Below are 11728 nucleotides of genomic sequence, written 5' to 3'. Positions count from 1 at the left end.
TCCCCACCCATTGCCATAGGCCACGTGCCCACTTGCACCCCCACCCAGTCCTGTTCAGGACCAGTGCACCATGTATTTCCATGGCCCCACCCTGCCTCACCACACCCCTCTCTTCCCCACCCCTTCTCCCTCGGAGGGAATTCTTTAATTTTGTCATGATAAACGCTATCCAGTATCTTACAGGTTCACTGTTGTCTTTTTTGCTTGACATCTCACACTCCTTCTTAACCCATCCCCTTCCCTCTCCCTCCTCCCCACACCCTCCACCCTTCTCCTAAATTCTTTCCCCCATTCCCCCAGGGCTCTGGGCATCTAGGGGAGGTGGGTGGGGGGACCCCTGAGTATGGGCCCAGGAGGGGGAAGAAGGGGAGGGGCTGACTGTTCTCTCTGGACTGGGCAAGCACCCAGAGCAAGTGTGTCTGAAGGGAGCAGGTGGCCCAGGCTTAGTTTCAGGGCCTCGATGTCCAGTCAGGAGAATGGACGCCACCACCACCATGGCACAGCGTGGCACCACAGTCCCACAGACACGCTCCCGGACCCGCATCCCCACACACAGCATTGCAAAGGCACAACCCCAAGTAGAGGCAGGATGGCCTAGGGATAAGGCTTTGCGGTCAGGTGAGATTCAGGTCCAGATCCCAGTGAGGCTACGTAACCCTGGGACTTGACCCCTCTGGGCCTCCCCATCTGTAAAATGGAGACTTTTTGAATTAACGTTACATCTATGGTTTATGCTAAGATTCAATACATCATTCGCTTAAAAAATATATATATCGAGCACCTACTATACATGAGGCACTGTCCTAGGTGCTGGAGATAAAGCAATCAACAACACAGACCCAATATCTCTGCCTCGCCTACTAGAAATTCTTCCCTAGTGTAAAGCTGGCACATGGGACTAAAAGTAATTCTGACGTTGTAGACCTTCAGCGGCAGCATGTCCGATGCACACAGAATATCGTTTGGCCCGAGCAGCGTTTTCGGTGAATTTGGTGCCAGCATTTAAACCTTGGGAGACTTCTGAAAATGTGGCTTCTGAGGCCCTCTTGAGAAAGCAGGTGTGGCTTCTCTGGGTGGCGATTGCCACCTGGCCGCAACTGGATGAGCAGGGCAACCACTGCCTGTCGTCCAGGACAGGTGGGTTGTGTGACATGCCCGGCCCCCGGACACATTCGAGTTTGCAACCCCTGCGGTAACTGTTTAAAATGAATATACTTACAATTTGGAGGTGTCCGACCTAGAACTTAGCAGGTGACGTGGCCAGCAGGAGAAAGGACAGAGTTCGAGGTGGAGAGACAAAAGAGACAGGTTTAGGCTGAGGCCAGACGCTCTGGTTCTGGTGTGACCAGGGGACCACGCTTCTTTCTGGGTCTCCGTCTCCACGTCTGGAAAACACCCAACAAAGCCATACTTGACTTCTGGGATATTCCAGAAGGATTCCACAAGTGAATCAGTCCCTCAATACCTGACACAGAGGAGATGCTCAGCACATGGGGGTCACTGGAGAAACCACTCCAGCTGAGAATAACAATAAACTAATCGTAGAGGACAGACACCGAGAGGGGGATGGGAGGGACAAAGAGACTGAGGCCAGGACAGAGAGAGCCACGGGGATGAAGAGCAGAGGGCAGACATGGAGAGGACTCCTCAACTGCTTGGGGTGTGTTTCTTCATTCGTTCACTCATTCATTCATTCATTCGACAGACATTTATCGAGCATCTACTATGTTCTCAGGCCTGAGGACCTGGCAGTGACCGTGACAAGTCACCGTCTCACGTCTACAGCCCTCGAGCCATATCCCCAACTCTTAGCTCATAGTAGATGCTCAAAAACTTACCCTCCCTTGCGCCACAGGCACCTCTGGTCCTGGCCTGTGACATTCAAGTATTGCCTGGTATTCAGAATTATCGCCACGCCAGGCCAATATCAGGATTAAAGGAATTTTCCACCAGGAAGCTGGGAACTTGGAAGTGACTCGGGAAGCGGGGTGGGGTGGAGTTTAGTCTCTGTTCTGCTGTGTGACTTTGGGAAGCTTTCATGACCTCTCTGGCCTAGGAGATGGAAAGGAAGGGAAATGAGGTCAGGCTGCAGGTGAGTAATGGATTCCTAACTCTCTCAAAGCCTCAAACCTTCTCCTCTCGTGGTGGGGGAGGGGGAGAGTGGTGGAGAATTGCAGGGGTGTGGGGCCTCGAGAGGAGAAACGAAGAAAGAAGACGGAAGAGATGCCTGGAGGAGAAAGATGGCCGTAGAGACAGGGCTGGGCTGGGAGGATGGAGGGAGGAGGGGGCCTAGGTGGGGGTGTCAGGGGCTCTGAGAGGCACATGGGAGTAAGGTCATTAAGAGAGAACAAAGAAGGCAGAGGTGGACTGACAGACAGGGAACGACGAGCACAAACAGGAAACGGAAAAGAGGCAGAAAAAGGACAGATGGAGATGGGGTTGCCAGATTTAGCAAATAAAAATACAGTATGTACAGCGAGATTTGAATTTCAGATTTAAAAGACAAAAAATAACTTTTGTAAGTGTAAGTATGTCCTGTGCAATACTTACGCTAAAATATTACGGGCCACACTCACACTAAAATATTATCTAAAATTCAGATGTAACTGGACATCCTGTATTTTATCTGGCAACCCTCGATGGAGGAGAACAAGGATCCGAGGGACGGCAATAAGGCCAGACTAGTCGGAGGAGCCAGGTCATCTGAGTCCACTTCTAGGATCCTAAATCAGGACACCTAGCTCCCTCTCTCCGCCCCTGGGTCTCCTCCTCCCTCTGCCCTCAGTCTTCCCTCTCTCTGCCTCAGTCTCCCCAGCTCTCTGTCCCAAAGGCACCTCTTTTTCACTCAGACGCCCTCTCTTGGAGACCCTCTCTTTGTTCTCGCCATTCTTCTTGACTCCTTCTTCCTCTAATCTCAGGAATCTGCCTCAGGGTGTCAGCCATCAAAAGTGGTCACTGATCTCATGGCTTCCCAAATCATCGAGTGGCTGGTCCTCTTCCGAGGCAAGGCCTGGGGGGCAAGCGACAGTGGCAAAGGGTGCATTCAGGGACGCTAGCCCCCTCCTCGGTCAGGGCTGTTGAAGCGTGAGGCTGGGAATAAGCACTGGGAAAAAGACAGTCTGCCAGAAGAACGCTCCGTCAGCGGGCCAGGCCTTGGTGACTATAGCAATTCAGGGACCTCTCCGATGTCCCCTCCATCCTGCCTCCAACAGCTATGCCTTCTGGAGTTTGGTCTCTAAAGGGGTCCTCTCTTCCAACACAGCCACTCCAGCATCTTGGGGAGGTCTCTGTGTCAGTCTCTGGCCCCCTGACCTTGCCTCTGCTCACGCTCCTCTCAGCCTCAGTTTACCTTCAGTATTTCTCTGGGTGTCTATTTCACCACATCTTCCTTCCTCCTTCCATTGCTTTTGAGGGATCCCTGTCTGTAACTCTGCAGGGCTCTGTCTCGCCCCATGTCTCTGCTGGGGGAGGGGGGTGGGGTCCGTGTGCCTCCCTGAATCGCTTTTCCTCCCTCTGCCCGCATCTGAATCTCTTTCTCCCTGTCTGTGTATCCGTTACTGCTCAGTGGCAGCAAACAGAAGCCAACTCTGGCCAGCGAAAGCAGAAAGAGACTTTCTGAGGGGCGCAGCCCCTGTCGGAAGACACAGATAACAGGCAGAGAGCCTCCCGGGCACTCCCAAACCCACCGCCCAGCATCTGCTGCTCCCCTACGCCGGCCTCTGGCTCCGCGACCACGCCAGCTCCCTGGGATCTGTGGTGGCCGGGCGGCGGCCTCGCGCTTGCCTCTCTCTCTCTCGACTTACCTTGATTAGAAATTCAAGCTTCCCGCGGATGCACCTGATTGGTGGAACCTAAACTTCCGTCCGGTACCGCCCATCCACAAGGCATTCTGGGAAATGCAGTTTTTAGCTTGCCAGCTTCTGCGGTTAGTGCCGTAGGAGAGAGAAATCGATGCTAAATGGAAAAGATGCTGCGGGGATGGCGGGGCGGGGCATTTTCTCCCCGTTATTGCGCGCGCTCTCTCTCTCTCTGCCCATCTCTGTTTCTACCTGCATGTGTTTCTCACGTTCAGTCTTTCTGTTTGTCTCCGTCTCTTTGTCTTTTTTTTGGCCTCTTTTTCACTGTCCGGTTTTATTTTCAGTCCTTCCATCTCTATGGCTTTCTCCGTCCTCTTTCTTCGTCCCTGGCTGTATGATCGGTGCTGAACCCCATAGTCTCCCTGCCTCACCCTCACCCCTGTCCCCAGTTCTACCTCCAGTATTGATTGAGGAGAGTCTCCCTCTTGGCCCTCACCCCATTGTCAGCTGAATCAGAAGCTCGGAGCTGTAAGGGGGGAAGATATGGGTGCCCCCTGGTTCCGCAGATAAGCCAGGAAGAGGACCCAAGCTTTAGCATTTCTCAGCTGCTCTCCCTGCACGTAGCAACGTGAAACGAGTTTGGTGAGTTCCTGGCCAGAGCTGGAGTAGCTCAAGGATTTGGGGACAGAGCCGGGCCCTCTGTCCGCCACATGTAATTGACCATTCAGCCTGCTCTCCTGGAAGCTGGGGCTATCTCGACTTCCCGCACCCTCTTCACTGCTCTTCCCTATCTTGAAGAGCTTCCACTCTACTGGGGAAAACAGACAATAGACAAGATAAGTAGCTTCTACAATACGCTAGATGATAACACGTCGTGAAGAAAAACGGAAGGGAAATAGTACTGGAAGAGAGGGGCATTGCAATTTTCAGTAAGGTGAATGGAAAGGCTTTACTGAAAACGTGACATGTGAGTACAGACCTGAAGGAGAAGTAGGAGTCAGCATGTAGATATTCAGCGGGGTTGGGGGAAGCATTCCAGGCAGAAGAAGCGGCAAGTGCAAAGGCCCTGGGGTGGGATGCGCCGAAGTATGTGTGGAATAGCAAAGAAGCAAGAATGGCTGGAGCAGAGTCAGCAAGGGGAAGGTGGGAGGAAACAAGGTCCGAGAGGAGACAGAGGGGGCTGTATTATTCAAGGCCTCGGGGGCCAGTGTTAGACTTTGACTTTTACCCCTAGTGAGACGGAAGCCGTGGGCGGGTTCCGAGTAGAGGAATATGAGGAAAGCAGTCTATAGGGGATGGGCGCTTGGACAGTGGAATAAACAGGGAGCCCAGCAAGACAGTGACTGCAGAAGTCCAGGAAGAAGATGGTGGTGCCTGGGCCAGATGGTGGCTGTGGAGAGGGAGAGGAATGATTAGACACCGATAGAATTTGAAGGTAACGTTGGCAGCATCTGCTGGCAGACCGGATGTGGGGCGTGAAAGGAAAAGAAGAATCGGGGATGACTTCAAGTCACATAAAGCTCTTAAGACTGGAGTTGGTTCCGGTTGGGATTAGAAATTAAGAATCGGTAAAGATCAGTAGCAATCAGTATCAACAGAATTTGGTTGGGAGTTGAAGAAAGGGCTAAGATTCAGGTAAAGATGACAACCAGTATTGGTGTTTGGGTTACGATCATGGTTAGGGTTAGGGATAAGAATATAGGATAAGAGTAAAGTTTAGGCATAGAGTTAAGACTCTGGTTATAGCTAGAATCACAGTCAAGACCAGGATTAAGGCTAAAATCAGGGCTGGGTTTGGATCTAGGACTGAATCGGGGTTATCTCTGGGATGAAGGTCAAGGTGAATCTCTGGTCAGGACCAGGGTTAAGGTTTAAGATTGCAGTACGCCATGATCATGAGATTTACAGTTTAAGGGATAGGATCATTAGAGATAGAATTAGGTCAATATTAGAATCACAGCTAAGAACAGGCCATAAGTTTAGGGTTACGGACTGTGTTGGGGTTCAGGACAAAGTCTGAGTTGGATCTATAATAGAGATAGGGCTAGGCGTATAGCTGAGGTCAGAATCAGGTTAGGCCAAAGGTAGAGTTAAGACTAGGATCAGATTTAAGACTAGCATTACCTCTAAGTGTCGACCCAGATTTTGGTAGAATGTAGGTTGGATTAAGTTCTGGTTTACTTAGGACTAATGCAGGTTGGAGATGGATATAAGTTGAAGGTTGGGGAATTTTAGCGTTGGGGTCTTGTCAGCTTTCTGTGTGGGAATGTAGGTTGAATGTGCCATTAGGTAAGGTAACATTAGCTGCTGTAACGAATAACCCCTGACATCTCAGTGGCTTAAGACAACAGTGCAATGTGGGTCTAAAGCAGGAGACATCCATATTTTGTCTCTATCATCGTCTACTCAAGGAAAGGGAAGGAGGAAAAGCCTTCCTCACTTCTTTCTGTCAGCCCAGAAGTGACACAGGTCTCCTCTCCCCATCTGTCTTTTGCAAACACTAGTCATATGACCCTTTCTAGTGGGTGAGAAGAATGGGACCAACAATCCTGGAACTGATGAGGAGAAATATGGATTGACAGTCTTTAGCCCTGGGCTTGGAGGACCGCGAAGGAGGCATGGCCAAGAGTCCAGGGAGATGACAGAGAGATTGAGAAAGAGAAATTCAGAGATAGAAACGGACAGAGAGCAAGAGAATGAGGGGAGAATTCAGAGAGACTAAGGGACACCTAGAGAGAGAAGGGATAAAGATCCAGAGAGAGAGAGCATGGGGAGACCCAGAGACAGAGGCAGATGGAGGGCAGGGAATAACAGATACCCAGACGGGTGGAGGACAGAACCCAGAGAGACAGAAAGAGAAGCAAAACAAGAGAAATCCAGGGAGGGGTGGCTGGAGGTGGTGCCCAGAAGCCCCTTCCTCATCCTCACCTGAGACACACTTCCCTTTCTCTTTACTGAGGCCTGACCCCACTTCCGGGCTGCTCTGAGTGATATCTACACGTTGATATAGGTGATAGTAGATGAAGCATCTTTTATCTTTTTTTCCTTTTTTTTTTTTTTCCTTTATAAGTTTTGTATTTTAGAGGCAAGGGGAGGGGGCCTACCCAATTTTGACCACTTCTCTTTAAAAATAAACAAACGAAGCAACCATGACCCTTTCCTCTCTTGCCATAGACCCCAGAGACTGGGTAGAGCTTGAGGATGAAGGTAGCAGACAAGTGCCCTGTGCGGAGGGGGTGTCCTCACATCACCGCGTGCCTGCGGCTCTTTTCTCCCCACTAGAAGAGAAGTGTTTGGTCCCTGGAGATGTTTTTGAAAGATCACTTACAGACAAAGGGGGTGGGAGTGGGCAGAGGTCTCTGGGTCCCGCGACCTTCACAGCCTCTAGCCTAGCCCCCTGCCAAGTCCCAGACATGTATGTGGCCCTAGCACAGGATGTACCTCGCCAACTCCCCATGGCAAGACCTTTTCAGGGTCAAATAAATTCATCAGGACCCGTACCCCTCCACAGTAGTGAGAACTCAAGGATTCGGGCACCGAGAGGGCGGGGCTGGGTGTCAGACCGGAATGGGCAGAGGGCGGTGCCAGGCCGGGGAAGGAGGAGGCGTGGCTAGAGGGATGGGCAGGAGGCGTGGCGTTCTGTGAGCGAATTTGGGCGGGCCCAGACTTGAAATTGACAGGGAGGTGTGGCTTTGTGGCCGTGATTGGAGGACTAAGGAAGGGCGAGGTACGGCTGTGGGCGTGGCGAAGGAACGCAGGCCTTCTGGTAAAGGGAGGGAGGGACGATCTTTAGCCCTGGGATTGGAGGGTTGGGGAGAGGGCCTGGTTCCAGACCCCGGCGGGTGCGCGCTGGGGTCAGGAAAGGACGTCGGTTCGCACAGGGGTCAGAGAGAGGATCGCCAGGCGTCATCTTGTAACTAGTCTTGCGAGCAGACGATCCGGAAAGTATCGAGGTGGTTCCTCCAGACGCTCAGGAAAACACAGAATGGCAAACATAATAACGAACAATGAAGGTGATGGACTGTCGCCCAGCACACACTGCAGAATGACACACTAAATCGAATAGGCGTCCCGTGATGAGCCCTCCACCACAGGCTGAGCCCTAAGCCAGGCACCTGTCACGCACCATCTCCTTGAATCTCAAAAGGCCCTACGCGGTAGAAACTGATTATCTCCACTGTACAGACAAGGAAAAGGAGGCACAGGAACGCTACGTCAATTGCCCAAATTCGCCCAGCTAGTGAGATGTGAGCTGGGAGCTGAAGTCATGCGACCACCTTCCCAAGAGTCTATCTGATTTTCTAAGACTCAAACACCCCCACAGACCCCAGGAGCAGACGCAGAGTAACAAGTAACGTATGAAAACGATGCACGCCCTGACTGATGATCCTCTCCCCACACCTGCCTTGCCAGCTGTGGACCCCCAACCCAGCCCACCCCTCATCCCAAGCCTGGAGTCCTCACCTGACCCAACGGTGACGGCCCCTGCTTTGTTCAGCAGGCAGAGCTGCAGTCAAATAACCCACCACTGGGCCTGAGACCCCAGGAAGACCCAGGATGGACTTTAGCGGGCCCTTTATCTCTAAGAACAGACACTCCAGGGGTGGCAAACTTCCTTTGTCACTGACTACCTGTGTGAGGGGGAAGGCAATTATTCTCTCTGATTCTCATTTTCCCACCTGTATAGTGGGAATCATTAAGCACCTTCCTCTTGGGTTCCTGTGAAGACTGAGTTATCTGCTTATAAAGCACTCAGAACAGAGCCTGGCACAGACTACGTGCTCTGTAGGTGTGAGACTCAAGTTTACCCGTCTGAGGGGGGTGACGTAGACCAAACCAGACAGTCTGAACCTGAGTGTCCAGCGAAACCTCTGAAACGGCACAGAAAATTGCTTGTGTTCATACAGTTTTTATCAGATTCTCCAGTGGGTCCCCCAACAGGTGAGAGAAGCACAGATAAAGACAGACAAAGGTCTCTCTCTACAATGGGGATCTCCGAGGACATCGTTCTGTGTGTACCCCCAGCCCAGTGGCTTCCCGTGTGAAATCCACATACCCACACGGTCCGCAAAGTCCCACTCCGCTGGCCGTCTCCCCCGCCGGAACTTGAGAGGCCCTGGGCTCAGTCTCACTTGCTGTTTTGACCCCCACCCCCAGCCTTCTCTCTGCCCATCGAACACACGAAATTCTATCCCTTCTCGAGGACCTCTGACATTTGCTTTTCCCCTCCTTTTCAACTCAAAACATCCCTAACCACAGGGTGTTCTCCAACATCCTACCTAAAATAGCCACACGCTCCACCTCACCCCACCCTGTAGCCTCTTTACCCAACACCCTGTTTTAAAGCCTTCATAGCACTAACACTACCCATTCATTCATTTCAACACATCTTTATTGAGTGCTATTCTAGACACAGACACCGCAGCAAACAAGACCAAATCCCTACCTGCACGGGGCTCACACTCGGAACCTAACCGTAGGTTTATTTCCTGGTCTGTTGTCTTCCTCCCCCACCCCACTCCCAACCAAACTGTTGGCTCTCCGAGAGCGAGGGTCGTTTCTGTCACATTTTGATTTGCAATTTAGACACCTCGTTCTGCTATGTAATGTTCAAAGCCCGCACAGTGGCCCACGGGGTCCTGCACTGTCTCTCACCTCCATCACCTCTCGCCTCTTCCCTCTCTCCCTCTCAATCTACCCGAGCCACAATGCTCCTTGAACGCACCGGTCACACGCTGACCTCAGGGCCTTTGCACTGGCTATGCTCTCTCTCTCTCTGGGATACCCTGCTCCCACGTATCTACAAGGCTCCCTCTCTCATCTCCGTGAAGACTCTTCTCAAATGCTACGTTCTCCAAGAGGCCTTCCCTGACCACCATCTCCAGACCCCCTTTATTTTTTTCTCTATAGCACACAGTCCTGATTGACATATTATATAGTTCATTCGCCTAACTTATTTCCTATTTGTCTAAAATTCCAGCTGCATAAGAGCAGGAATTTTTGTATGTTTTGTTCATCAGTCTCTTCGGCACCTGGAACAGTACCAGGCGTGAGCAAATATGATTCCCTCTCTCTTTGTGCCCCCGAGTTTCCATCCCTCTGCTTAGCACCCTTCAGTAAACCTTCAGTAAGGAAATAAAATTCGAAAGAGTAGCGAAAGCTCATTATGTGCCTATTCTGATGACTTTACCCGTGTTGTCAGCTGTCATACTCAAAACAGCCCCAAAGCAAAGGGTCTCCCTTTGTGAAAAGGCAACAGAAGCCCAGAGAGGTGACACTTACTCGAAGCCACACAGCTGGAAGAGGCAGTGCCGTATTTTACCAGGGTCCCTGGCTGCAGTGGCCACACTCCCAGCCACCATGCTCCGCATCATGTCATTCTCATTTTGTCTTTCGTTTCCATCTCCCTCTCCTCTCATCGCTGTAAGCGTCGTGAACGTGCCCCTTTCCTCTCTCTGCAGACCCCGAATTTGAACGCAAGCTAACCAGATGACGTCAGTGAGCGATGTCACTTCCCTGGGCCTCAGTTCCCCGTTGGGTAAAATGGGGATATTAGAATACTACTTGACAGGGTTGTCGTGAAGGTTCATGAGCTTGCGCGGGCCAGCACCCCGTAAATAGAGACCGCAAGGACAATGACCGTGAGCTCTTTGGTTCTGGGGCAAGGTGGGGGGGTCCCTCTTTCTCCTAGTCTTCATCCCCCCTGTCTTAGTGTCTGCACAAGTGTGTCCCTTAGTCCTTCTGAGAGTCCTTGTCACCTCTCTCTGTGTCTCCCCCTCTTTCTCAGGCTTTCTCTCCTCTTGACTCACCCTCGCCCACTCCCGGCCCCTCTCAGGGATCCCCATGAGCTGTTTTCTGCCAGGCGCCAGGCTGAGAGAAATTCGCAAGTAAACAGGGCAGCTGTGGAGTCTTGTCGTCAGCGTCAGCGAGCTGTCTGGCCCTGCCTGCGGGGGTGGAGGTGGCGATCAAGTAAACACCCCAGCTGATGAATTTCTCATCAGTATCATCTCTGATTTTCCCCAGTACAGAGCAGCAACCACACCTTGGAAGAAGGCCGTCTGCAAAGGGATGTCCTTCAATCAGGATCCAATAAAACGCACGGGGAGGGGGAGGGTAGCCGTGGCCTCAATAATCCAGTCCTAGAAGGAAAAAAATAGGAAAAAATGTCAAAAAATGTATAGGTGGGGGGGGGGGAGAGAGTTTGTGAGAGGGCAGGCTGGGCTGAGCAACACAATCTGAGTCTCCAGACAATAGGTGTGATTGTTAAGGGGGGCTGTGGTGCCTCGGAACCCCTCCTCTCCTATCTTCTTAGCCATTCTCATATATCCAGCAGATGCCACAGCTGCAGTGACTGGTGCTGGGTCCCTGGGTCTCGGCCTTGCCGCACACAGGGGTTGTCACACGTCCAGGGCGGAAGGTCCACCTGCGACTTTGTGGACAGCACTTCGTGCAGAGACCCCTGTGCTCGTCTGCTTCCTCCCTCAAGGAGCCTGGTTCCCCCCTGCTCCCCACCTCCCTGCCGCCATCTCTCTTGCCGGCAAGAATATCCACGGATGACCAACAAGTCTTATCCATTCTCCCGGTGACAATCTATGTGGCTCAGATCCCCCTCCTTCCTGGTTGCCCACCTCATTCTGTCCCTACAGCCGGCAAGTCCCTCCATGCTCCCTTGCTCTCTGCTGACCACTTTTTCAAGCCCTTTCATGAGGTGGGAGTATGTCCTTGGTCGGAGTCAGACAGCCCTGGGCTCAGCTCCAGCCTACCACTCACTGTCCATACAACCTTGAACAAGCCCCTCGGCCTCTTTGAGCCTCCCATTGCTCATCTGTAAGATGGGACTACTTCGCAAGGTCTGGGGAGGATGCAAGGGGAGGCCACAGGTAGAGCCTTGAGCGTGGTGTTGGCCCAAAGGAGACAGTCAGTAAATAAGT

At 52.0% G+C, this 11728-nt stretch overlaps 1 long non-coding RNA gene across 3 annotated transcripts; it reads right to left on the bottom strand.

Moving 5' to 3' along the window:
• Positions 1 to 322: 322 nt before the first annotated feature.
• Positions 323 to 4464, bottom strand: LOC120605208 (uncharacterized). 3 transcript variants are annotated; one of them, XR_005653546.1, is made up of 5 exons: positions 3687 to 3782; positions 2835 to 3010; positions 1839 to 2052; positions 1220 to 1385; positions 323 to 687 (listed from the first exon to the last, which is right to left on the bottom strand). It is a non-coding gene; the product is annotated as an uncharacterized LOC120605208 (long non-coding RNA). The 3 variants fall into 3 exon arrangements; XR_005653545.1 differs by lacking the exons at positions 323 to 687; positions 3687 to 3782 and adding an exon at positions 3804 to 4464 and having other exon boundaries at positions 703 to 1385; XR_005653544.1 differs by lacking the exon at positions 323 to 687 and having other exon boundaries at positions 703 to 1385; positions 3687 to 3779.
• Positions 4465 to 11728: the final 7264 nt, after the last annotated feature.

The sequence above is a fragment of the Pteropus medius genome, unplaced genomic scaffold (genome assembly GCF_902729225.1).
Source record: "Pteropus medius unplaced genomic scaffold, Ma_sr-lr_union100, whole genome shotgun sequence".
Taxonomy (NCBI): domain Eukaryota; kingdom Metazoa; phylum Chordata; class Mammalia; order Chiroptera; family Pteropodidae; genus Pteropus; species Pteropus medius.
The sequence above is the reverse complement of the archived record's forward strand: the minus strand, read 5'-3'. Positions and strand labels throughout refer to the sequence as shown.